Raw genomic sequence first — 27,767 nt, forward strand, 5'->3', positions numbered from 1 at the left:
CCCACATTAGTCATCCTAGAAATCATGAATAGATTGTGGGTACTCCTCCTCATTTGAGAGGTTGCTGACAACCATACCCAGAAATGAAACACCAGGTCCTCCCTCCAAGATCTCAAAGGCATTCTTCTATGTTGGTAGGCAGTAACAGCTTCCATCACTGAAGGCCTGGTTACAAGCAATCGGGTCTAATTAAAAACCTTACGGAACGATTGAAAGCCAAATCTGGATGTGATGTGTAAAATGACTTTCAAGCTCTGAAACAGTTGATTTTTGATCTGTACTCCTGGTTTACATTTAGCAATGACTCAGACCCACATTTTTTAAAAAAAAAAAAAGTTTACTATGACTTTAACTCTCAGAAATACCACCATGTAGGTTAAAATAGATATGCATACACACATATTCACACAATCCAACCCATCACTAGTCAAAAGAGCACCCAAGCTAATGAAAAGCCTGTAGCTTTAGAAAAGCACAGGATAAAATTGAGCAATCACAGGTAATTCCAACTTTTGAGAGGCTGTGTTCTAAAAGGTAATTATAAATCAGCTGTTTCAAACTCAAAACATTTTCCCATGGAAATCTGTTCGTTTGTGATCATGTGCTCAAGCTAGCCCAGAGGGAACTTACTCAATGCGCTTAAAGTAGAGAGACAATGGCACTTCTTATAGGGGGAAGATGCCTTCCAAGTCAACTCTAGGATGTAGCTCAGAGTGGCAGCAGCGCAGATGCGCATCAGGAAATAGGATGGGGGGGCGCCTGGGTGGCTCAGTTGTTAAGCATCTGCCTTCGGCTCAGGGCATGATCCCAGAGTCCTGGGATCGAGCCCCACATCGGGCTCCCTGCTCAGTGGAAAGCCTGCTTCTTCCTCTCCCACTCCCCCTGCTTGTGTTCCCTCTCTCGCTATCTCTCTCTCTCTGTGTCAAATAAATAAATAAAATCTTAAAAAAAAAAAAAAAGGAAATAGGATGGGAACACTCTGGTCCCAACATTCCCCAGGTATTCTACACCGGTGCAAAATACAGGCCATGGTCCACGGTGTAAATCAGACATAAGAATCCTCCTTCACAAGGACCTCTAAGGCTGGGAGAGTCTATGGTTTTTTGCTACGCTCCCAAAGTTGGGTTTTTTTTGGGGGGGGTTGTTTCATTTTTGGGGGTTGTTTTTTTTTTTTTTTGAGAGAGAGAGCAAGCATGCATGTGAACAGAGGGTTGGGGGCGAAGGCACAGGGAGAGAGAGAGAATCTTAAGCCAGCTCCACACACATCGAGGAGCCCAACATAGGGTTCTATCTCATGACCCTGAGATCATGACCTGAGCAGAAATCAAGAGTTGGATACTTAACCAACAGAGCCACCCAGGTGTCCCCTCAAAGTTCTAATTTCAGTAAATGCTTATCTGGAAATGAAAGCAAACCAAAGAATTCATATTGCAAGATTTTTTTTAAAAAACTTTGTTGAATTATAACAGTCATATAGAAAGTCATATTGCTGAATTTTTTTAAAAAGAATTTATTTATTTATTTGTTTGTTTATGGGGGGGATGTAAGTAAGAGGAAGGAAAGGGACAAGCAGACTCCACACTGACTGTGGAGACCAATGCAAGGCTCGATCTCATGACCCTGAGATCATGACCTGAGCTGAAATCAAGAGCCAGATGCTTAACTGAGTGAGCCACCCAGGCGCCCCCATGTTGCTGAATTTTTAAAAATGTATTTTGTAGAGAAAATACATGAAAAGTAGTAAATTTCAGTAACTTCTCAAATGTTTCTACAGTCAATGCAGATTCCATTCACCATTACTACTATGTCCTACACCTAGCAGAGAGGCTGCACATAGCAAGCCCCTCAAAGACATCTGTGGAATCTCTGTACCTTTAACATCATTAGCATTGTGCATGTAATTTATTTTTTAAATACCCTAGAATAACTTATATAAACTGTGATAGGGACTAACAGGATTGGCCTGGCTTCAGAAAAGATATCACATAGGTGAAAAATAGAAAATAGATCATTAAAAAAATAATAATCACTATCCTCAAATGCTGCAGTGTCTGGACTGGGTTATAAAGAATTCCAACGGGAAACAGTGGGATGCAGCGGGGACAGCACAAACGTGGGTGGCAGAAAGACAGGCTTGCCCTTGCCACGGTGTGACCTCGAGAGAGCTGCCTCTTGGTGCCTCGATGCCCTCAACCACAGAACTATTCTCTTGCAGGGAATTGGGTGGCTGAGTGGCCAGGATGGAAGGGAAATTAAGTTTTCAGTGGATGCCCTTGATGCCTTTAGAATGTGGTTTCACAAATCGGTATCACTCATTGAACAACTGAAGAAATAGGAGGCCTTACAAGACTGATCATTCCAGCAACCCCCCAGGAGAACTGGGAAGAGTGTGATAACTCAGGCCACCCTCCTGGCTCTTCTCCCACCACCTCCTGGTGCTCCTCTGACTTACCCTGTGCGGCCGGCTCAGCCCCCATTCTTCAGCCTGACCTCATTCTAGCCTGACCACCTGGTTCTGACTCACGGCCTTGCCGTTCACCCTGCTATCGGGGCTAATCCTCCCCAGCCCCGCGTCAGGTTTTCAGGTCAAGGATCTGTCTGCTCCGCACCCGCCACGACCTGCCAATGCGGGCGCTGACCCGGAGCTTCCGGTGGGTGGGGGGGTGGGAATGAATCGTCCTCCCTGTGGAAAACTCCAGGGTTAATTCTGAATACAAAGTGAGCTTACTACCAAGGGTGAATACAGAAAGGGCAAGGGAAAAAAAAGGAAAGGAAAGAAAAATGAATGAAAAGGCAGGATGAGTTACAGCTTTAGGAGCAGAAAAAAATTAAAAGGCAAAGATCTAAGTGTGGCTGTCACGGACACTCTGCCGTGTCCCTCACCCACTCACCCTGCACACACACCATGTCAGAGACAGGGCTCACCCAGCGAATTCTTCACTTCAGGGACAGCGAGTCCATCCTAAAAGATAGGTGATCTATTGCAAATGGTGGAAACTATCAAGAAAGGGTCTGCACTAATCCTCTTTCTTTAATAGGCCCATGAAGAACACAAGGCATGCTTGTTGAATTATCTCTGCAGAGAGGAGCTCATCGTGAGGGGGATTGGTGGGGAAGGTGGAGTCAGGACTATCCAGTCTTCTTATACCACCTATAAGAGGGACTCCTCTCCTCAGCACCCTTCTCTCTGAGAACCAGCCCCTCCCTGGCCCCTGGAGTGACCCAAACCAAGGGCAGCCACCGTACTGACTAACCTGAGCCAACGTGATTGTCTCTGTCCAGAATCTGAAAGGTAGACACAGGGACCGAAGCTGACTCTAATGACACTGAACTTGGGAGACCCGTGGGACTGCCGGGGATGCTATTCTGAACCAGGTGCAGGGAAAGCAGAGAGAATGGGATGGCAGGGTGGGTATTCAGAGAAGGGCTGGAAGGCAAAGAGAGGCCAACTGCAGAAATGCAGAATGAGACACAGAAAGACGGACAGCACACACGTGCTGTAAGGCACAGCCAGGGGTAACGTGAGAGGCACATAAAGAGACAAGTCAGATGGAGAGGCCAGGTGGGCTGGGCTTCCCAGCAGGGGAGTGCAGATTTTGGGGGACTGCTGCCATGTCTGAGGCCCTGCCAAATTTCAGCTCTGCTTCCTGCCGCCTGCCCTGTGCACAACCCCTGCTGTCAACCCAACAAAACCCTCCCTTAGTTGATTCAGTTGCACATATCATTTTCCACATGTGAAGTTAGTAATTTTAACTATCAATACCCAAGAAGAGGAAGGATTGGCAAATTTTGACACATATTGTTGATTACAGTATAAATCAGTAAAAATATTTGGGAAACGTATTGAGCAATTGTTATTCAAATGTTATAAAATACTCTTATCCTTTTACTCAATATTTATGATGGGGAAAAAGTTGATACAACCTTCATGCCCAACAGTAGGGGAAAAGTTAAGCAAGTTAAGACTAGAATAAATTATTTCATATCAGGAATAATATTGCCTCTAAAATCATTTGCAAAGAACGTAACTTATAACCTCTTCATGTTAAAAGAAACATGCTAAAATAGAAAAATGCAGAAAATATGTAAAAATGTATACTGAAAATAAAGATCACTCAAAGAGACAATGGGGGGCTGTATTTGGATATCAAATCAAAGGGGTTCCCCCCCCTCCTTATTAATGTACTTTCAATACTTTTATGAGAATATATTCAAGATGATATATTTAATCACTTAAAATATGAGGGGAAAATAGTGAGAGCCTGTCCCCTCACACTTTCGCACTTGTTTTTCTCAAGCTGTGACTTATCCTCTTGGTAAGGTCCCACTTTGGAGTCCTACATGGAACTACTGACTCCGGTAACTGGGTGAAGCTTATTGCCAATGCTGTCATGTGGACATTTACTTACTACACATTTCCTTGATGCCTGCCCACCTTGTATGAGGTTGGGTTTAACCAGTACAGACACACTGATGGGCAACTTCTTACATTCTGAGGCAGCCATTCCATTTTTTATATTGTGATTTTTAAAAGATTTTATTTATTGAGAAAGAGAGAGAGCGAGAGCATGCAAACGGGAGGAGGGGCAGAGGGAGAGAGAAAATACCAAGCAGACTCCATGGGGATAGTGAGCCCAAGGCGGGGCTGAATCCCATGACCCCCAAGATCACGACTCCAGTCAAAATCAAGAGTTGGGCACTCAACCGACTGCACCACCCAAGCACCCCAGCCATTCAATTTTTAAATGTTTTGATGATCAATGATCTCCAGCTTAATCTGCAGCCCTGAGGCCTATGTGAGAGGCTCGGCAATCCACCAGGGGTTAGGAGACTGTTCCATTTCCAACAAGGTTCCCCTCCTCTCCAAATATTTAGACCTATAGCAGTGCTACTCAAGGTTCTGCCCAAGAATCAGATTTGTCCTGGTTCAGGTTGGTTGCTTGTTTCCCCTTCTTTGGGGATAATACAAATCAGCTCTATCTGGCTGTCATTAATGTCCTCTTTTTTTCATTTCTTTTTTATGCGCATACACACATATATGCAAAGGGGACAAGGGGAAGAGGCACAGCAATTTATCATTTTTATACACGTCTTCGGGTCTTTACAGCCTAAGAGCACTGTAGACCTATACATATAATTTACATTCAGAAAACGTTATTAAAGATTGTGAAATAAATGGTATGACCGCAGAGTTCAAGGTTTTAAATACCATATATATGAGCTTGAGGTCTGATTAAAAGAAGCCAAGAGAGGAAAGAAAAATTCTCCTGGCAGGCTCTTCACTGACTTATAGCTATAATAACAAACCCCCCCCATCACCCCTTTCAACATGCATCCCAGAAGTGTGTGTAGATGGAGGATGATGAGGTCAGTGTACTTATCCGATTTTCTTATTTGTTGTCTAGGTCTTGGAACACAAGAAAGGATGCCCACCTATCATCATATGTGGCCAGGTGCCCTTTTAAGACTAGAAGTAATACCCCAATTCCAGGCCAAATATTCCAAAACCCAAGACATTTTCCACATCTCTCCTTGCTGGGCCTCTCAATTAAAAACAAAAACTTTCTTCCTCCCAAGAGGCCCCGTAGGCAGGCCTGCTTGAAGTGAGAAGTACTGAAAGGTCTCAAATGATTTCTACAGGGATGGCTCTTCTTTCAGGTTCAATTCCTGAGGAAGGAAAACTTCCCCTCAGGAGCAACCTCTAGCTTCCTAGGGCTAAAAATGCATTCGGCAGCTCCTCGTCACATACGAACATTTCACTGTTTTTATCTGTCACTGTTTGTAGCAAAGGGCATCACTGGGTTACACAGAAGAGGAGAAAAGCAGGAAGAGAGGTGGGTTCTGCCAACTGCTTAAATCAGGCTTTTTACTTTACACTTCAGTGTGGTTAGAGTTCAGAGAGCTGGCGGATTTGACACATGCAGCCCCACAGCCATTATCTGACCCATATTTGTGACACGGAAAAGGTTGAGTAGAGGAACAGTCTTGGCTTCCATGGATCAGGCTGGCACACCTGGAGTTAAAGAGCCAGAACACTTACTCTGTTATATTAAAACGACCCTTAAATAGCTAGAGAGTAAAACCTTATCAGCCTTCAGTTTTGCCCTGGGGTGGTGAAGAGGCAGACACAATGACTAGGTGAACTCCTATAATAGGGCTTGTATGCGGTGGTAACCGGACCTATTATTTCTTTATGTCTAGAACAATGACCCTCTGGGTGTTCTGAGTTGAGGAAAGTGAGAGCGATCCATTTGCAGCTACAGAAACAGTGTTTGCAAGATGGACACCAGTTCACAAAAAGCTCTCCAGTCCTTGTTGTGAACATGTCAGGGCATGTCATGCCCCTGTTCAAATTTCTTTGGTAGATACTCATTACCTACAAATAATAGATAATCTGCAAATCAGAATCACCTGTGGACATTTTAAAAAACTGAACATGCTCAAGTCCTCTTCCTGAGGATTCTAATTCAATGGTCCTGGGATCTTAGTATGAACGTTTTAAAACAAACTTTCCAAATTAAAATGCACAGGATTGAGGACTACCAGTTGATGAGAGGAGGTCTCAAGCCTTCTGTATTACACACAAGCCTCAATTCCCGTAACTATCCAGCTCACATTTCACCCTCCAACAACACCCATCCACTTGGCAGTTCCCCACACAAACGGTTTCTGAGCCTTTCTGGCAGCCATCCCTGCCCTCATTGTGAATATGGCCGAGTAGCCACTATCCAGGGTGTGGCTCAAATGAGGCTTTCAGTCCATTCTTCCCTGACATTTCCAGATACACAAAAGATACAGAGAAAGGAATTTAAGCAGACCACTACAGAAAAGGATCAAATTGCAAAGGAAGAGAACAAGAGTAGAGGAACAGAGGAATTACAAAACAGCCAGAAAATAATGAGCAAAATGGCAATAAGTGCATACCTATCAACAATCACTTTAAATGTAAACGAACTAAATTCGCCAAAGACACAGAGTGTCTGAATGAATTAAAAAAAAAAAAAAAAAGACTCACTTCAGCAGTAAAGACACACGTAGGCGGAAAGGGAAGGAATGGAAAAAGATATTCCATGCAAATGGAAATGAAAACTTAGTAGGTATACTTACATCAGACAAAATAGACTTGAGACAAAAACATTAATAAGAGACAAGGAAGGTCATTATATAATGATAAAGAAGTCAATCCAGCAAGAGATATAATCGGGGTAAATATTTATGTACCCAGAATAGGAGCACCTAAATATGTAGAGCAAATATTAACGGACCTAAGAGAAGACACAGACAGCAATACAATAATAACAGGGGATTTTAATGCCCCCTTTCATCAATGGCTAGATCATCCAGACAGAAAATCAATAAGGAAACATCGGGCTTAAATGACAGGTTAGACTAGACAGACTTAACATTCCCAAGCGGGCACACACCAGGCTGTGATAAATCACGTTTATCACAATGAAGTATTTGTTTGCATCTCTCGTTACTGAACGGTAAGCTCCTGGAAGACAGACATCATTCTTTTTCTTCTTTATATCCTGCTGTCAAGCATAATACCTATCATATGATAGGTACTCAATCAATTTTTGGTAAACAAACTAATAAAAGCACTATGTGAAAGTAAGACAGCCAAAAGCATGATAAATAATACTACTGGCATTATTTTGTTGAGCAAAAAAGACTTTGAATAAACAAAAATCGAATTGTTATTCAATTAGACTCTCCATACTGTGCCTTGGGTTCTAAAAGTTACTTAATAACCCTCAAGCACACAACCGAGAAAGCTCTTGGGAATCTCTGGCTTGCTTACAAGCAATGCTGCTTTCATCTCATGTCTAGAACTCATTTCAAGGGGGCTCATATGATTTCAGTTCTAGTCTTAGACATTTTGCTGAACGAAATCTCTGAAAGAAGCCGGCAGGAGAGTTGGCAAGACAAGGATACATTATATATGCCGTTTAGGGTTTTCTGAATAGCATTTTGCTAAGCTACAGGCTCACAGGATTTAAAATATGACTCAGAACACCAACTATGATGCCAACGTTTTTATTTTTAGATTTTTTAACAGAGACAATGGCTATAAATTCAACCTACTCAGTCTACAAATCCTCTAAACTTCCTCCTCGAGAACAGAAAAGCACTTGGCATTTCTCCGGGTATTATTTTATTTGCATATACAGTGATGCTGGTAAAATTTTGGTAACTGAAGAAGAATTAATAACCGAAGCTCTGAATGATTCCCATGATTACCGCTTAAGTTGGCAAAATATCCTCAAGCAAAGAAGAAACTTGTTCATGGAAATGTGCGTGGGTGGATTGTTCAGGTTTTTTTTTTTTTTTTTTACAATGGTAGGCTTGCTTGTAGTTATATCTGTGCTCTCAGACAAGTGCCAAGGGGACAATAACAGAAGGACCCCAAGTTTGAGAAACAAAATGGAACCACAGAAAATTCAAAGGCATGGTAAAAATATTTTTGCCTTATACCAAGTGTACTTTGCTGTTTGCCACCTTAGCAGCTCATGATCCTATGTCTTATTTTTTAAAAATTCAACTACATTGAGGTATGATTTATATCCAACAAAATGTATCCCTGTTGAGTGTACGGTTTGATGAGTTTGGACAAATGTGTATACCTACGCCACCTCAAGCAGCATACAGAACATTCCCTCAGCAAAAAGCACCCTTCTGCACTCAACTCCCACACTCACTCACCCTTCTGATTTCCAACCTTCAATTAGTTTTGTCTGTTCTAGAGCTTCATATAAATGACATCGTGCAGAATATGCTCTTTTCGTGTCTGTTTCTTTCAACACGTCCTTGAGCTCCAGCCACAGCGTATCAGCAATCCTTTCCCCTTCATTGCTGAGTAGTATTCCACCGTATAAATATACCACAAGCTGTTTGTTCACCAGTTGAGGAACATATGAACTATTTCCAGCTTTTAGTTGGAATAATAAAGCTGCAAGGAACATTTGTATACAGGCCTTTCTCTTGGGTAAATGCACAAGAGAGAACTCTTAGGCCTTAGGGTAAATGTATCTAACATTAGAAACTGCCAACCTGCTCCCCAAAGTGGCTGTGTCTTTCTCTACTCCCACCAGCCATGCCTCTTGACCTCTCCAGTTGCTCCATATCCTAGTCAACACTTGGTATTGTCAGTCTTTTAAATTTTAGCCATGCTGCTGGGTACAGGTATATCTCACTGCGGTTTGATCTACAAGGTATGAAATGTGTTTCCTTCACCATTCAACCTTCTCCTCCTCCTACAGAACACAGGCAATATGGTATAATAAAAAATCACTGGTATAGTTTCTGGAATCTTGAATTTTATCACCAACTTTGTCACTAAATAGTTGCATAATGCTGTAAAAACCATCTACCCTCACCTCATTTTTGCCCTATCTATAAAATGGTTAAGTCAGCCCAAATGAGACTTAAATTCTTGTTCTAAATAAAAATGAGCATAAAGGAGGTTTATCAAAAGCACATATTCCTTTCATAAGAGTTAAGCATTATTTTGGCATAATGTCCCACAGTTTTCAAAGAGAATTTGTATTTATCCTATTTAATGCCCAAGGAATAATTATCTCCAAAATATCACACATTAAGAAAAAAAGGGGGGGGGGACTAAGAACCCTTTCAGTGTAAGGCTCCCTCTTTTGCCTGGTGCTACAAAGCTGGTTTGCTAAATCAGGTAACCTTCCGGAATTCCCTTTCACAGTCCTCTAAGCTTAATTTCCAAACTGCATTTAAAAAACTTCCTGATTCATAAAACACAAATAATCACCTTTGGTCATTTATGTTATGCTCACTAAGCTTTAAATTGCATTGTAGTGACTCAATTAGCAAATTGTTGGATTTCACTGCCCATTCTGCCTTATGCACATACAATATTTCTTTACTACTGTTAAGTCTCATATATCTAGCACCTTATGGAAATTAAGCAAATTCCAAAAGTTAGTCCTCATTCTTTTCATTCCCATAAGGCAAGGTAAGGGTAAAGTAAAGGTGAAGACAAAGTTAATGATAAAAGCAGGAAAATATTATACATTCTTTATGAGGAAACTTAAGGAGTTGGGAGAAAGGGTAAATAGTGATCAGGTGAGGGGAGAAATACATGGCAAAACACTAAAAGGAATGAGTTTTCAGTTCCAAAGAAATAGGTACTAAAAGAAAAAAACTGCAAATAAAACATCGTGTTCAGGGAGATTTAGGGGGAAGAACACAACACTTTTTACCTTCAATTCCTGTCTAAGAAAATTATATATTGCCTACCCAAGATTTAGATTACACTTAACAAAGGTTTCCCATATCTTGTTTGTTCTAAAGATATCTCAGAATATGCCAGCAGACACAGAATAAACCTTTTATTGCTGACAGCAAAAAAGACATGGGCTTCAGTGGGAGGTCTATTTCAATATGGATGAGAGAAGTTGAGTTGCAGCTAAAAAAAGATCACACCATTTATTTTTTAAAAAATATATGCAGTGTACTTCTAAAGGCCTTTTACCCATCAAGGGGAAAAGGAAAATAATCCTCCTGCCATCAGTTCAGTAGATCATTAACCTCTCCTGCGTCAGTAACCTCTTTAAAAGTCTAATGAAAGTTAGAATGAAGTCTTTCCAGAAAAACAATCCTTTGGCTTTGTACAGCCCCAAGAGGTTCAGCTCCATGAAGGCCTTCCATAGGGCCTTACAGGTTTAGGGACCCTAGGCTTAGAATGTCTAAGGGCCCCTAATTAAATAAATTCATCAGTGTGATTTCTGCTGACAATAATTCAAAGAGAATCTGTATTCCAAAAGAGGAAAGCAAACCTCTCCTAATCCAAATCCCCAAAATAATACATGGTAGAATTTGAAGATTTAGTTTTAAAGATTTTATTTATTTACTTGAGAGAGAGAGCAAGACAGAGAGCACACAAGCAGGGGGAGAGGGAGGGGGAGAAGCATGTTCCCCACTGAGCAGGGAGCCCAATGCGGGGCTCGATCCCAGGACCCTGAGATCATGACCCGAGCTGAAGGCAGACGCTTAACCGACTGAGCCACCAAGGCGCCCCTGAAGATTTTTTCTTTTAATTCTAAAAATTATTGAATATTCTCTTAAGAAGTATATGTTCAGAGGTAGAAAATGAACTGCAGGGATGCTCCCAGACATCCATTCCCTAATCATTGCCCCTCCAACATCAAAGTAAGCCAAGAAGTATGACTAGTCATTTGAGTGGGTGATGTCAGTACCTTCCATTTCTAGAATAGGTTTATTCTAAAAGGAGGAATTCATTATGGGGCACAGAGGGAGGAGAGTAAATGGCTAGAAAAATGTATGGGAACAAACTGATGTGATTTAATTTTGAGACATTCAGAAATATAAGTGAAAAAGAAGGATGATTTGAGAATTCTGGCTTGTAAGGCAGATGTCTGTCTGTGGCAAGTAGAATAACAACCACCAAATATATCCACAGCCTAATCCTCGGAACCAGTGAATGTTACCTTATATGGCAAAATGGACTTTAGAAATAGGATTAAAGTAAGGCCCTGGAGATGCGGAGGTTATCCAGAATTATCCATGTGGGACCAAAGCAAGCACAGGGTCCTTCTAAGAGAGAGGTAGGCGATCCATTAGTAGACTGCAATGTGATGAGATGGGATGATGGAAAATGAGATGTGATGTGGCACCCTGAGCCAAAGAATGCAGGTAGTCTGGAAAAGGTGGAGAAAGCAAAGAAGTAGATTTTCCACAAGAGCCTCCAGAAGGAACACAGCCCTGCTGACAAGCTGATTTTAGACTTCTGACCTCCAGAATTATAAGGGAATAAATTTGTATTGTTTGAAGCCACAAGACTCAACAATTTAGTTTTGTTATAGCAGCAATAGGAAACTAACACATTCTCCATCTCTGCTTTTTTTAAGATGCTAAGAAAACAAAGGAACAACAGCATATGAAACAAGTATTTTCTGATGAACAACAAATACCTCCATGAAGAAGGCTAAGAATAGTTCAAATGTGGCTCTGAGCCAGCGACACATGGGAAAGTTATGTGATAGCATGGAAAACCACTGGACTAAGAGTTAGGAAATCTGGATTCTCATCCTCACTCCTCCATGTACAGCTATGTGTCATCAGGCAAGCACAGACTCTTTGGGTCTCAGTGACTGATCTGTAAAAAGAAACATGTAGACTACACGAATTATAATGTCTCCTTAACAAAGGCCAGAGAACTTTCTCTACTGACTAGTTCTAACCAGTGGCCAGTTTTCCCATTACCTAGTGTTTCCATGTCTCCTCTTAATCCTCCACCCTGTGAGGTTGGCCACACGTTTCCTATCTTATGTCATTTGCCCACCATCCTTGGGATCTGAATGTAGGTCTGTCTGACGGGAGGCCACCTTCTCCACTGTACTGTGCTTTCTTGGCAAGGTGCATACTGTGCATCTATGGATCTGAGACAGGTTAGAACAGAAGAGCTAGAGAAGACCACCAACACAGGATCATGGATATGCTTGAGCAAACGAAAGAAAATCAGGGAGGGGGTGCGGTGGGGAGACTCAACTGCCTTATATCCAAGCATTTTAAACACTAGACATTCAAGGATGAACTTTCTGGGATCACTTTTTAAAACAAAAGAAACATTTCGTGACACAAAGTGGCCTCAGAGGGCAGACACTCTACTGTTCTAGGAGGTAGAGTGCTGTATTCCAAACCAGTGAAACTTCCTTCCTTCACATTCAAACTCCACACTGGGCCCATACTGCTGCAGCAGCTCCAGGCCTCATGGTTCACGGGAGGAGAATGGAAAGGCTGCTGCCCAAAATAGTTTGATAAGGCCAGCAATGATTCACGGAGTAATAACAGACCAAGCAGGCAGATGCCTGCAGAACTGGGGCCCAGCTGAGAGGGGGTTTCATGGCCCAAGGTTACACTGGAGAATAAAGAGGACATTCATTATATGTTTTCAAGGGGGGAAAGATCATTAGTACCACCTGCAAACTCCCAAAAAGGAAGTCAAATATGAGGTAATTCAGCTCGACAATTTATTAACACTGTCCTAGAGTTCAAAAGCAACAGACCCATAGAGGTAAAAAGCAACCATGCAAACAAAAGCCCTTTGGAATGTCTTCTCTCTCAAAGGCTCTGATTTAGTTCCAAAATTCGCCAAATAAATACCATGTGCATAACCATATCTTCTTCAAAAAAAAAAAAAAGACTTATTTATTTGACAGAGAGAGAGACAGCCAGCGAGAGAGGGAACACAAGCAGGGGGAGTGGGAGAGGAAGAAGCAGGCTCCCAGTGGAGCAGGGAGCCCAATGCGGGGCTCCATCCCAGGACCCTGGGATCACGCCCCAAGCCGAAGGCAGACGCTTAATGACTGAGCCACCCAGGTGCCCCCATAACCATATCTTCTGTTTATGAATAGCTTAAAAGAAGCAGAACATGTAAAGGAGAACAAAAATACCCAAAAAACTGTAGAGACCAACAATCATAGGCCAGTCTAAAAACTTGAGTAACTCCACAATACCGAACACTTAGGTCATTAATGGTCTTTCTGATTACACTCCTGTTCTCAAGGAAAACTAACAGCTGAGTGAAAGTTAAGCAGGTTACGCAAAGAAAGAGAAAATTTGCTTTTTCATAATTATCTTAAATTCCAGTTGAGGCAAGTATTTGCATATGCTCCCAGTTCTCTTCTGAAATCAGTGTTTACATAATTAGTTACTAGACAAGTAAACAGATGGGCAATTTACAAAGTTAATCACTATCTGCTTTTGCTATCAAAATTTGGTATTCCAGCCAAAGAGTCAAACATACCTATGCAAAGATACATATAAGAGTTACATACAGCATAAATAGAAAGGGTAAAACAATAAACACTAAGATTCGTTGGCATTACAGTGGCTTATTCTAGAAATAGCTCCGTGGATAAAACGAGAAAAGCAAAGTTTAAAAGAAGGAAGAGACAGAATGTGATGAAGCTGATGAGAAAGGCAGGCCATATGTGTCATTGCTCTAAAATGGGACTCAGAGAGAAAGTCAATTTTCTCAGCTGGAGTCGGAAGAAGAGTTTGGAAGTGAAGGTCATGTGAGAGCAGTTTTGTACCTGTGATAAGGTAAATCTCACCACTGCAACGAAGGCCTTGTGAGAAACACCAGTATCAATGACCTCAACATGTTTTTATTCACATATTAACAGGTAACCACAGCATGCTCAACACCGATCTCACTGACAAGTGTGAGTCTTTGCTGGCCATCTGAGAAGCAGAAATTGTTTCATTATATTCCTCTCATGTATCTGAGTTAATGACAAATAACGAGTTCCTGGGATCAAAGACAAATTACCAGTAATAGACGTGATATCAAAACAATTGCCAAAAACAGCAACAACAAAAAAATACCTTCATAAATTATTAGAGGATAAGGCACCTGCTGAGCCAATGGAAACGGAAAACAACCCTCATTTAACAGGTGCTTTGCCAAAAATATATCTACCTTTCCCCCCTAACCATTGAGGAGGAGCATAAAGTACATTATGGTTTCCAGAAGCCTGGGTCCAGGCTAGTCCTCTTAAAATCAGATAAAAAATCAGGATGAACAGGGGCATCTGGCTGGCTCACTCAGTAGAGCACGTGACTCTTGATCTTGGGGTCATGAGTTCAAGCCCCACGGTGGGCATAGAGCTTACTTTAGAAAAAATTAGGATGAACAACAACAGGAAAACTTAGGGTAACTACTCAGATGGCTTTATCCTTTAAACAAAGTCTAAAATTGAGTTTGCCATGCAGCTTACCTTTGAGTGAATCTTCTAGAAATATTTCACCCTTGAGAAACAATGGAATGACCTGTTTTAGTTAGGCTGCACTTTCATTTATATCCTCTATTCCTTGGTGCAGAGTTCAATATCCTTGGGCTGTGGGCAGATGGAAAAGCCAGAAATTACAATTTTGCTGAAATGCCTTCATCCTGGAAGAGTTGATTATCCCCACTGCACAGGTTTGTCTCACCTTATGTAATGCATGACCTTGAAAATTGTGTGTAGTCATTGAAAAATGATTTCAAGAACCTTGTAGTAGCTTTTTCTTTTTAAGATAAGACCCCTTTGAAAAATACATACAAAGTTGCTCATCATAAAGTTGTTTGTATGAGTAAAAACTCCGGAAAATGAATAGAGAATTGGTTATATAAGCTATTATATATCTATCCAGTAACCTGCAAGACATCCATTAAGATAATAAAACAGGCACGAGGAAGACTTTTCTTAACTTAAAAAAATAATTATAGAATCACAAGAAGTTGCCAAAACAGTGCAGAGTGTTCAGTATACCCTTCACCTAGCTCCCATCAATGGTAATATCGTATGTATAATTAGCCAAAATCGGGAAATTACCATTGGCACAATACAGTTAGCTAGACTAGAGCGTACTCTGATTTCACCAGTTTTTACATGCACTCATTTTGTATGCATGTATGTGCACCGTGTATAGTTCTATAAAATGTTATCGGAGGTATATTCATGTGTTCAGGTACCCACCACAACTAAGACACAGGACTGTTCCACCACCACAAAGGTACAAGGAGAGAGCCTTTTGCATTACCAGCACAGGTTCTATATCTTGATCTGGGCGATGGTTATGCTGTACACTGAACACCTATGCAATTCAGAATGTAATTTCTGTCTGAATTTTTTCAAAAAACTGATGATAAAGCGCTACTGGTTGACATGGGCAAATATTCCAGATAGATTAGGTTAAAAAATGTTACAAAACAGTCTTTATAAGAGGATCCCATTTTTGTATAATTATATGTCTCTATGTACCAAGAAAAAGAAATCCTAAAACAAAAAATATACATATATTCTCAAGGAGGGAATCTTTTTCTTTTAAATCACCATTTAATTCATTCTTAGGTTTCTCCTGGTTGAAAAGTTAACTTTTATATCTCCAATACAATCCTTTTTATCACTCCCCTAAAATTCAACGTCATTCAACTTCATAATGAATGGGCCTCGGGCTATCAGTTGTAGTAAAAGATGAACTTGAAAAGGCCTTCCTCCTGAAGCTCTGTGTGTTAGAATATGTGCGAATTCTCCAAAGGAAGCTGAGACACTGAATACAGACTGTATTCAGGGCTAACTTTTCCTCTCACAATTAAAAAAAAATACCACTATACTCTTGTGACCACAGACTGCGGGCTAAATATGCAAAAGGATTCTAGGGACCTCAAAATACAGGAGACAAATATCCTGCTCTGAACAAGATCAAAATTGCAACACAACGTGCCAACTTCTTATGCCACCAGCAAGAATAAAGTCCTGGGAGTAGACAGCAGAGTAAACCCCAATTTTGTCTAGGAATATTCTAGACAAAGGATGACTCTGGATCTGGGCCTTGAAAGCTTATATTTGGGCCAAGTGCAAAGGAAAGAGGAAAAAGGAGAGGATCATTCCAGTCAGAGAGAATGCTATGAGCACAGGAACTTAAGGGAAGATGTAAAGGGAGATGATTCCAGAAACAATCTTAAATACCATGCCAAAATTTTGGACTGCATTATCTTTTTTTTTTTTTTTTAAGTAGGCTCCATGCCTAGCTTGGAGCCCAACATGGGGCTTCAACTCACAACTCTGAGATCAAGACCTGAGCTGAGATCAAGAGTCAGAGAGTCAGACGTTCAACCAACTGAGCTACCCAGACGCCCCTAGAGTGGATTATCTTACATGTGGTAAAAAACGCAAGGATTTTTAAGTAGAGGACTAGACTGGTGACAGTGTTTACAGTGAGTTGGAATGGAGAGAATTGTAAAAATCAGATAAATTACTGAGCTCTGACCAGTGTACTAGGTGAAAGATGATGAGACCCGAATAGGGGCAGCAACAGCAGGCATAACAGAGCAGGATACTAATACATGTGATTTGTACTTTTTCCAACTATATAAATGGCATCATGCTGTATATACCCCAGAGCCTGACTCTTTTTGTTCAACATTCTTGAGATTTATCTATCATGACCCTTGTAGTTCTAGTTCTTTCATTTTAAGCTCTATAGAATTTAGTTGATTGAACACATGACCTTCATCCACATCTTGTTTATGAAAACTGAAGTTCCAATTTTTTGTTCTAACAAAGAGAGTGCGGAACAGAGCATATCTACTTCCTTGCACATGTATATAAGACTTTCACATATTTGAAAATAGAACTTCTGGCTTATGGAGTTATAAGGATTGAACATCTTAAACCAAACTATTTCTTGCCAAATTATTCTCTACAGTGGTTGTTCCAATTGATATTCCCATAGACAAAAGAGGAGTTTCCATTCTACATGTCCTTGCCCACACTTGGTATAGTTAAACTTTAATTTTAACAAATATGTGAGTGTGGAATGGATATTCTTGTCCTGTTTTTATATTATTGTTTCCAGGGCCTAGAGCTATTTCCAAAGTATAATCCATGAATTAGAATGTGGGTAGTGAGGGAGAGGGAGAAAAACTATTGGGTGTGCTGCTTGGGTAACAAGCATAGAAGTATCTGTTAGGAATTACATTTAGCTGCGATTTTCACACACACAGTGGCCTAAATAAACAAGGACTTACTTGCCATGAAAAAAATCCAGAAGGCATTCCAAAGCTAATATGGCAGGCAGCTCTACCGTCACAAATAGCCCAGCACCTTTTTATCCCGAATTTCATCCTCAAGATTACCTCAGGGTCAAAGATGGCTTCTGAAACTCTACTGATAATTTAAATTGGAAGGTCAGAAGAAGGAAAGAGATTTGGGCAAAAAGGTCATTATCTCCCAATCAAAGAGCTTCTTTTTTTTTTTTTTTTTTTTTTTTTTTTTTTAGGTAAGGTGCCCAGGAAGAAAACAATATTCTGTTACTAATTAAAAGGTGTACAATGGGAGGCAAAATTCTTTGCCATAAGTAAGTGATACGATTAATCAAGAGACAGAACACAAGAACAGACAAGAAGAAAGAAAATAGAGCTCAAAAGATAGAGGTCAATGGAGAGATACAGATTTAAGAACGGTCAGGTTGGAGCTATAAGATATAATCATAGGAATGACTAAGCTCTGGAAAACACCACTGATCAAGAAAAAGACATGGTGAGGTGACTGCACCAGGAAAGCCAAGATTTAACAGGAAGAAAGAGGAAAAGTTGATGAAGGAAGCCAATATATAGAAAGAGAATATTCAGAGAATGAAGAAAATCAGTGCTTATAATTCAAAAGGAGCAAAGTCTTTGAGCACTGAGGAGGCAGCTGTAGAAGCTACTAGTAACTATGTCCCCAGCAGCCATTCTCCCCGGCTTCTCCGTTGCTACTAGAATTCCAGTTTTGTTCAGAGGTTGAAAAGTTATGTACTTGAGAGGAGTCTGGGCCCCTCCCCAACCCCAGGCTAGAAACGTAGACAACTCCAAATCTATCAGGAAATCCCATTCCTTTGCACTGATTGGCTTAGGAAAGGAAATGTGCCCCACTCCTGGACAATGGGAGTCCAGGGTCAGTTTAAAGAGGAAATAGAGCTAACACATTGTGATTGGTAGGGAGGAAAGACTAAAGAAACTGGGTCCTAATGACACGGTCAAGTCATTAAATTAAGCTAATCTGGAACTGTCCTACTTCCAGACTTCTTTTATGTAGCTGAGAGAGAAAGAGAGAGAGAGCGAGCTCGCACAAGCAGGGAGGGGCAGAGGGAGAGAGAATCTTTAAAAAAAAAAAAAAAGATTTTATTTATTTATTTGACAGAGATAGAGACAGCCAGCGAGAGAGGGAACACAAGTAGGGGGAGTGGGAGAGGAAGAAGCAGGCTCATAGCAGAAGAGCCTGATGTGGGGCTCGATCCCACAACGTCGGAATCATGCCCTGAGCCGAAGGCAGACACTTAACTGCTGTGCCACCCAGGCGCCCCAAGGGAGAGAGAATCTTAAGCAGGCTCCACACCCAGGGTACAGCCCAATGCAGGGCTGGATCTCACGACCCTGAGATCACGACCTTAGCAGAAATCAAAGAGTCCACCTTTGCTTAACCAACTGTGCCCCCCAAGCACCCCTATGTAGCCTCTTGTTTAAGCCTCTTGTGTTTGGGTTTTCTGTCATTTCGGCCAAAATCATCCCAACTGATAGAATAGCCAACACTATCAAAAGTTATAGACAGGCAGGATGGCATCAGGAGGCCTTGGGACATGGGATTTAGAATGGAATGACACAGTTCCATCACTGAGAGGGGAACGCATCAATAACTCTGGGGGCTGTATATAAAGTTGGGAGAATTGCTTCTTAGTGACCTCTGTTTCTAGATAAAATGAGGACAAGTTCAAATGCTGAGAATGAGGTGGGGGAAGAAAGCTTCACCCTTGAAGAGAATAATAAAGGTTTGGAATAGCTGCCCCAGAAAATGGGAAAGAGTACAAACTTTGGATCAGCAAAAAGATTTCCAAGTAACATCAAAGGCTGTGATAACCTTAAAACCATACATGTGTAAGGGAGCCCACCATCAGTCACAGACTGAATACAGAGAGAGGAGGCTGTGGTGTTGATTCAGAGGTGGAAGAAGAGGTGAGTACTTCTGTGGAAGGTCCACAGTGAGGAAATCGCTGTCCCAGTGACAGATAATCGAAATCATTGACCACATTGTCCAGGTACGCCAGGGAGAAAGTGAAGGAGTGGGGGAAGTCAAGGCCAGACAGACAGAAAACAGGGTGGATATCAAGGGAATAAATTCACAGAGTCTGAAGAACAGGTTTAGTGCGAGAAAGCAGATGAGAAAGGTGGGGGCTCTGACAGAGGGCAGGGTATCTCAGAAGCCAGAATCCTAGGGTGTGGTCATGGAGTGGGTTGCTGAGGTGGCGTGGAAAGGAAGGTTGTTGACACCAAGGAGATGGGGCACAGTGAATGAGGATGTCAGATCAGCCCCCCAAAAGGGCACAGCACAAGCCAAGAGGTCAAAGGAAATCAGGAGACAGCTATGAATGGGGAGCTGACACCACCCAAACCACTCTTCTTCACATTTCTTCTCATTTCTGAATACATGTGGCATCCAAAGATTCCTTAAGAAGGAGAACTGTACCAGCCCACGCAATAGTCTCAGGCAAACAACCCCGTACATATATATACAAAATGTGGCCCTGAGCCCTGGGAAAATCCTCGAAAACTCACTCTGTTATCAGACAGCTCCTCCTAATTGGGTCTTCCTTCCTACCAATTTAAAATGCCCTTGACGAATGAAATAAGAAAATTGCATTTAGGAGTTTCTTCTTCCAGCCTTCCCTTTTTTTCTCTTCCCACTGCCACCTGCCAGGCTCAGACAGAAATTACTGCTTCTTGCCCAGATGACGACAATAGCTCCTACCTCGCTTGCCAACCACCGGGCGCTCCCCACTCAAACCATCCCGTACACGCTTACCAAACCCACCCTCCTAGAGCACCTGCCTGACCCCATCACTCCTCTGTGCAAACGTCTGGAGTGACTCATCACCGTGCAGGGCGCCGGCTTTCAGGTTGAGCTCTTACAGCCACTACATCCCGTGAGAGGGGTGCAAGTGCTCCCCTCATGAAAATCAAATCATGCAATCACTTCTCAAACTACAGACAGAAAAAAAAAAAAATAGATGTAACAGATACTTTTCCTCCATTTTAAGTTTCTCTCTTTTTTATACTTTCTTAATTTTTGGCATCAACTCCCACTTGTCCACATTACCATGTAATAGAAGAGATCTCTGATCTAACATAATATATTTAGTTACTCGAAGCATAACATATCATTTCATGGAATTTTTCTACGTGCAAATCTTGTGAACAAATGATCTACAAAATAAAGTCCATGATGTAGAAACAGTATTCGAGGCCCTCCCCAGTCCTGAGCCATCCTCCCTTTCCAAGCTCACCTCTCACACTTTAGTCCACTTATCCTAACGCAGAGCAAGCTGGGCTGGCTTCACAGGTATTTGCACCCACACTGATCTAAGGACACAAGGCTGCATCTTGCTTACATTTCTCTGTGTCACACATAACACAATGTGCAGGAGGAAGCTTCGTTCCGCAGGCTCCCCACGTAACTCCCCACATACTTTGGGCACCACCAGAAATGTATGTGGAGTCCACCTGACTCAAGTAAACTTACCTCAAAAATCCCACGAAGTTATTTTATGAAACTTTATAAAGAAAGAAATGGATTACTTGAAAAGAACAGAACTTGCAGAGTATGGAATAATCTCTACCAAATTTATGAGATAGTGACTAGGTCGAAGTATAGACATTCTCATATACAGCAATAATGAATACAGAGTTCAAAATAAAGCTAAGTGTCCCCACCCCCTGACACATCAAGTCCACTTGAAGCCACGTGACTAAATTCACGACTCTCCAGCTCCTATCCAGACACTTTGCTTCTTTTGTTTCCATCTCGGTCGCATGATGATCCATGCATTCCATGCTGCTGGTCATCAGAATAGGAACGTCTTGGCATCAGGGGCGCCTGGGTGGCACAGCGGTTAAGCGTCTGCCTTCGGCTCAGGGCGTGATCCCAGCATTATGGGTTCGAGCCCCACATCAGGCTCCTCTGCTATGAGCCTGCTTCTTCCTCTCCCACTCCCCCTGCTTGTGTTCCCTCTCTCGCTGGCTGTCTCTATCTCTGTCAAATAAATAAATAAAATCTTAAAAAAAAAAAAAAAAAAAAAAAAAAAAAAAAAAAATTAAAAAAAAAAAAAAAAAAAAAAAAAAAAAAAAGGAACGTCTTGGCATCAGGTCTCATTTAGTTAGCAAGAGAAAATTCAAAGTCCCTGAAATGTGAAATTACGACAAATGCAAAGTTCAAAAGTTTCCATGTTTCTATGACGATGGCCATTTTTGGCCCTGTTAGGTGCAAGTCTTCAGTCCCTTTGCTGAAATCTTTGAGGCCAGAAACATTTAGAATTGTTTTTCTTTTTGTTTTTAATTTTAGAAAGGGAATACGGTATGTATATCAAGTAATAACAGTTCCAGCAGGACCTGGAGCAGCATCTCACAGACAAACACGTTACAGCAAAATGTATGAACATTCCTATTAACCCGAACAAAAACCATAAATAGCTTCCTGTCAGTTCAGGTCAGACTTGGCCTTCAAATGAGCTTAAAAAAAAAGAAAAAAAAAAAAAAAAGCCCAAACCAAACCAAATCAAAACCTGTTGCTATTCAGATTTCACAACTGTGAGAAGAGACCGAGTTACAAATAACTGTGCAATGCAGAGCTTAAGAAGGTGACCATTGCTGTCGCCCCTTCTGCAAAGAGAAGATGCTCTTATGGCAATGCCTGTTTGAAAAGACCACCTTCTCTGCAGCTCCAAAGAGAACCTGGGCTCAGGGGCTGCAAGAAACCCCCAGGGTCAGATGCAAGCTCAGGAGGTTTTCCCCCATAATTTACAAATTTCCTCAATGTATTGGTTATTTCAAGTGCTATATATCACGAACTCCTTATTCTAATCTACCTAGACTGTGGCAGCGCTGGGTTTTAGGATTCGACCAATTTATGCCACCTCCAGAAATTGCACCATACATGGTGCTCGACGGCAAGATTCACGCTGAAGAATCGGACGCACGCGCCACAGCGCTCTGGGTCACAGCACATCACGACACAGTGAGGGGCACAAGAATGCTTACGCCACGTAGGCAGCTGTACCTACCTGCTTATTCATCCTATAGGTTTAAGGAACACAGAGGAAACGTTTCAGTCTGTTGGTTCATTCAGCCATTTCATTCCAAAACAAAAATCACCAAAAAAGGAAGCTAGCTTCTAACCCAGTCCCTCTCCACCAAAGATGATGGAGCAGGAGGACAGGCCCATGAACAGCTTTCCAGCACTCTGCTTCCCCGCCCTTTGGCAACTGGCATTTAGTAATCAGCGAGCTCATCAGCAGAAAGTTGAAAAAACAACAGGAAAGGAACAGAAATGAGCTGGAAAAAGCGGGGCATACGCATACCCCGAGATGTAAATAAAGTAGTTTGAGGACACATCTGTTGAAACGCGTGACCAAAGAAAACAGCCTGAGGGCTATAAGAATAGTTATCAAGGGTTTATGTCAGGTTTGTCTCATTATTTATGTATGATGTCAATTTGCATTTCTACAGATTAGGCTTCAGCATAGAGGCACACCTGCATTTGGCTTAGTTTGGAGGAAACATGGCCCAATATTAAAACAAAAACAAAGAAACATAGCCCAATATTAAAAACAAAAACCAACCTCAGTTCTCTGAGCAAGATGTCACAAATTCCCTCCCAGGCTCCTTCTACATTTCTCTAAAGTCTTCGGAGTTTACAACTGAGAAAGCAGAATCCTTTTTCTCTTATCAAAAAATAGAAAATATCCGTTATATGCTCACTCTCTTTCAACGGTCAGGTGAATTCCTTAGATTCTGGGATTGGGGCTTGGGATTTGCCAGGTACAGGGCTCCACATGATCTGTTCCTTTTGGAAGACCTACCTGTTGTGATAGCTAAAAATGCCATTATTCCCCCCATTCTCATCTCCACCTTCAAAATCACCCCTATAACAAAACACCAAATCCATAACGAGAAATGCATCACCTCAAAACTCATCTCTGCAGCTTCTGTATTTGCTTTTGTGGAAATTTTAACGACCTAAATAAGAACATACTTCTCTAAGAAGGCCATTAAACTAGATAAGATCAGGGTTAACGCTATAAATCTATATCTATGCATATCTCCAAGGAAACCCATCTAATATTAGAGCCATGCTAAGAAACAGATTCAATTTTGAAAGAAACCAGGCAAGTAGAATTTAATAAAATGGAAATGTGACTCTAAGAAGAGCTTTCATCCTCCCTGATGCTGATTGTATCTCCACAATGACACAACTAAATTGGGAAGGACTACTGAAAATGTCACTACCCACAGTCAGTATTACAAACATGGGACTTTGGCTGGTCCATTCTGAATCTTCCTTGACACTCATCATTGTACTCCAGGGTAGTCCGTTTATGACGCTTATCTTGTGTTTCAGGTTAAACACAAACTAGAAGAGGCAATAATAGTCAAATCAAGAATCCTTTACTCAACCAGTCTTCCCTACATGAAGAGCAAACCAGAAGTCAATAATTTCCTTTCAAATGCAAAGAAATCCAAGGAAAAAATTAAAGCCAGTCAATCTGAAGTCAAAAATTAAAGAAAATAATTTTATTGGGATGGGGCGCCTGGGTGGCACAGCAGTTAAGCGTCTGCCTTCGGCTCAGGGCGTGATCCCGGCGTTATGGGATCAAGCCCCACGTCAGGCTCCTCTGCTATGAGCCTGCTTCTTCCTCTCCCACTCACCCTGCTTGTGTTCCCTCTCTTGCTGGCTGTCTCTCTCTCTGTCAAATAAATAAATAAAATCTTAAAAAAAAAAATAATTTTATTGGGGAGAAACCAAATATTAAAGAGCAATCTGACTTTGAGGGATGGGGTGATCGTGTTCCTTGTATTCTAAAATATGACTTTCTGGGCTACAAATGTGGCTGTTTAACACCTCCTAAACTTATGATGAAACTTTGAGCAAAAGCTACTATTTTCCTATTTGCATTAAGCTTACCTGACTCGGTTACCGAGATTATAGAGGGAATGCTACCAAGAAGAAATTTCAGGTGTTAAAAATGCCTTCGAGAATTAAAAAGTTCAATAAACCTGACCTGTCTCTCCCTCTTAAAAGACAAGGATGTCAAGGGCACTTCCGTAAGCCACTATTTTATCCAAATGTTTGTACCACAAAATGGTGTAGTATTCGTATTTTTCTCATCTGGCAACGTACAAAGCTCCTTCATGAGTTTTCTTTCTTATTTTATTTTCTTTAATGGTGACATAGAAGTTAATGAACAACCTACAGCTACATCGCCATCAAAAATATTTTATTTTTTTATTTTTTTATTTTTTTAAAGATTTTATTTTTTATTTATTCGACAGAGATAGAGACAGCCAGCGAGAGAGGGAACACAAGCAGGGGGAGTGGGAGAGGAAGAAGCAGGCTCATAGCAGAAGAGCCTGATGTGGGGCTCGATCCCATAACGCCGGGATCACGCCCTGAGCCGAAGGCAGACGCTTAACCACTGTGCCACCCAGGCGCCCCCAAAAATATTTTAGAAACCAAAAAACCTGAAGCAATAATTCTGGCCCAATGAGTCAACATCTTTTTTTTTTCCTGATGAATTCCTTGGTTAGCTTTTTTCTTGTCTTTGAGCAAGCAGCATTCGTCAGCCAAAACAGCCACTGCCAAGTTATCTGATCAACTCCACCGAAGGCACTATTTGAGAATAAAGAGACAAAAGAAAACCTACTTTATTTCAAATCAATCACCATTTCTCTTCCCCATGACCAGCTTTCCCTCCTTCAAGCCAAGTCTTCTTTTTCCAGGCTGAGCATCTCCATTTCATTCACTCATCCTTCCACAACACAGTTTCCTGCCCCTTCTTCATCCTTGTCACTCCCCTGAGGACGGAGTCTGTTGTGAGTGCGCGGTCTGACCATCTGACATAGTGTCCTGTGTCTACTCACTCAACAGAGGCTTAGTGAGCAGCAAGTATTAGTCTAGGAACGAGGGATACATCTCTGACAAAGTCCCTGCTCTCCCGAAGCTTAACATCTCACGTGGCACCGAGAACATGCCCCACACAAAGTAAGCACTCAGTTAATTTAAAAAAAAAAAAAATCCCTTATGGCATGTATAGCCTGCATTTGAACACAATATTCCATACATAAGGTTTAACGTCTTGGAAACGGCACACTTGGGGCACCTGGGGTGGCTCAGTTGGTTACGCGTCTGCCTTTGGCTCAGGTCATGATTTCGAGGTCCCCGGATTGAGTCCCACGTTGGGCTCCCTGCTCCACAGGGAGCCTGCTTCTCCCTCTCCCTCTGTCTCTGTCTCTTCCCTCTGCTGTGCTCTCTCTCTCTCAAATAAAAATAAAATCTTAAAAAAAAAAAAGAAAATGGCACACTTGGATATGGTGAAACGATTACTGACAGGGAAAAGAAAAAACTAAAAGTACATGCAAGTCTTTGAAGAGCTGAGCAGTCTAGCTCATTATAAAGCTGAAGGACATAACTACATTAATCACAATATAAGATGATGTTCATGGTTCATAAGAGGTTCAAATCATGCCTGCACTCTGTTCAAAAGTATAGATAATATATTTTAGATGTAAGACACAATTGATTTAAAATATTTTATTTCTTTGTACTTGTTCCAATTACTATTGCTATGTAACAAATTACTCTGGAAACTTTGAACAACTATTTTATGTGGCTCATAATTTGGAAGAGTCAAGGACTTAGGACAGGCTTGGCTGGGCAGTTCTCGTTCAGGGTCTCAGATGCCAGGAGGGGCTGGAGCTATCAGAAGGCCCAGCCAGGTGGATGTCAAGATGGCTCCCTCACAAGGCTGGGAGCTGTTGCAGGCTGCTGACTGGGAGCTTCTCCACATGGCTTCTCCAGCATGTTAACCTCAGGGTCATCCTATTTCTATACCGCACTTGGCTTCCCCAGAACTAGTATCCCAAGAGAAGCAGGTGAAAATTGGATGGCCTTTTATGACCTAGTATTATAAGTCAGATAGTGTCATTTCTGCCATATTCTGTTGGTTGAAGCAGTCACAAGCCAACTCATATTCAAGAGGAGGGTACATAGACCCCATCTATCAATGTCAGGAGAATTCTGGCCATTTTTTAAAAATTGCCACAGTTCTTAAAGGATAAGTTTCAATTACTTTTAAAATGTGGGAAGGTAAAATACTGCATTCTAGATATGAGTCATTATGAGAGAAATATTATCTGCTACTTTGCTCAGTCCAAATATCTTCTTTTGTTAAATAAGTTAAGCTTAACTGATTAGCTAACAAGAGGGTCATGAATGGGCTTTCAAACTTTGGGGCTCCTTAAGCAACAAAAGGCCCCATGAGCACAAAGTCCTTGTCTTAAGAACTTAAGGACAGGCTCTGGGTCCATGTTACCCACTCCAGATGGCAGTGATTTCTCCCTCCTCTGCTCTGCTCCCTTCACTTTTCATCATGCCCTTCAAACTGATGAGTTGTAGAAGCAGGTGGGAGCAGAGGCAGTGACACAGAGACAGAGACTCCGTCTCTATCATTAGCTTTGTGATGCGAAGAACTGTCTAAATTCTTTCTTACCCACAGCATCCAGCAGGCACCCAAAAAAGGTTTGCTCTTTGACTTGTGCTCAGAGTCTCAGTGCTCATTATTCTTGCCCCATTCATACTTTTAAATCGCTGAAAGAAGACAATCTGGGTAACAGAGTCTGGACTGCTGAGTTGTAGAGAGGCTTAGAGCTGTCTAAAACAAAGACGGGTGCTCCCCATTTCTGACAACGATCAAAGTGTTTAAAGAGAATCAAAATGTCACATGGAGGTTGAACTCAAAGATTCTAAGAAAGAACTCCATAACTCTATAATATAGCAAAACTGAATTCCTATAAATATGTGAAATATTAACATTCACTATCCCCCTTCCAAAAATGTATTAAAATAGAGAAAAAGACACTTAGGAAACTCTGATTAACACATCTTAATTAGGAGGGCATATGGGGGAGCTCTCTGGAAAAAAGCTTTTCTGAGATGTTTATACAAAGCGTATGGTTGCATATGATTCAGCAAAGGAAACCAGTTGTTCTGTCTGAATGGTGGCTGCCACTCCCTAGTCAACAGAGCAGTAATTAATTGAACAATATCCAGGAGAAAGTTTTGGGCATGACTGTTATGATCTGTCAATGACTCACCAAAAGACTCCTCCAAGTCATGATTTCTCAGGGCCTCTATTTCTTC

The 27,767-nt window shown here is 41.5% G+C and overlaps 1 protein-coding gene across 5 annotated transcripts in view; it reads right to left on the reverse strand.

Moving 5' to 3' along the window:
• Nucleotides 1-27,767, reverse strand: part of OSBPL3 (oxysterol binding protein like 3) — a 179,765-nt gene that overhangs the window by 116,536 nt on the left and 35,462 nt on the right. For 4 of the 5 annotated variants that reach the window (XM_002912867.4, XM_011223670.3, XM_011223662.3 and 1 more), the window contains exon 2: nt 14,775-14,894. The exons of the other annotated variant lie outside the window; for it this stretch is intronic. The gene's annotated coding sequence lies outside the window, so the exon portion shown is untranslated. The remainder of the gene's footprint in view (nt 1-14,774; nt 14,895-27,767) is intronic. 5 annotated transcript variants of the gene reach the window in all.

Source organism: Ailuropoda melanoleuca, chromosome 1 (genome assembly GCF_002007445.2).
Source record: "Ailuropoda melanoleuca isolate Jingjing chromosome 1, ASM200744v2, whole genome shotgun sequence".
In the NCBI taxonomy this organism is placed as follows: domain Eukaryota; kingdom Metazoa; phylum Chordata; class Mammalia; order Carnivora; family Ursidae; genus Ailuropoda; species Ailuropoda melanoleuca.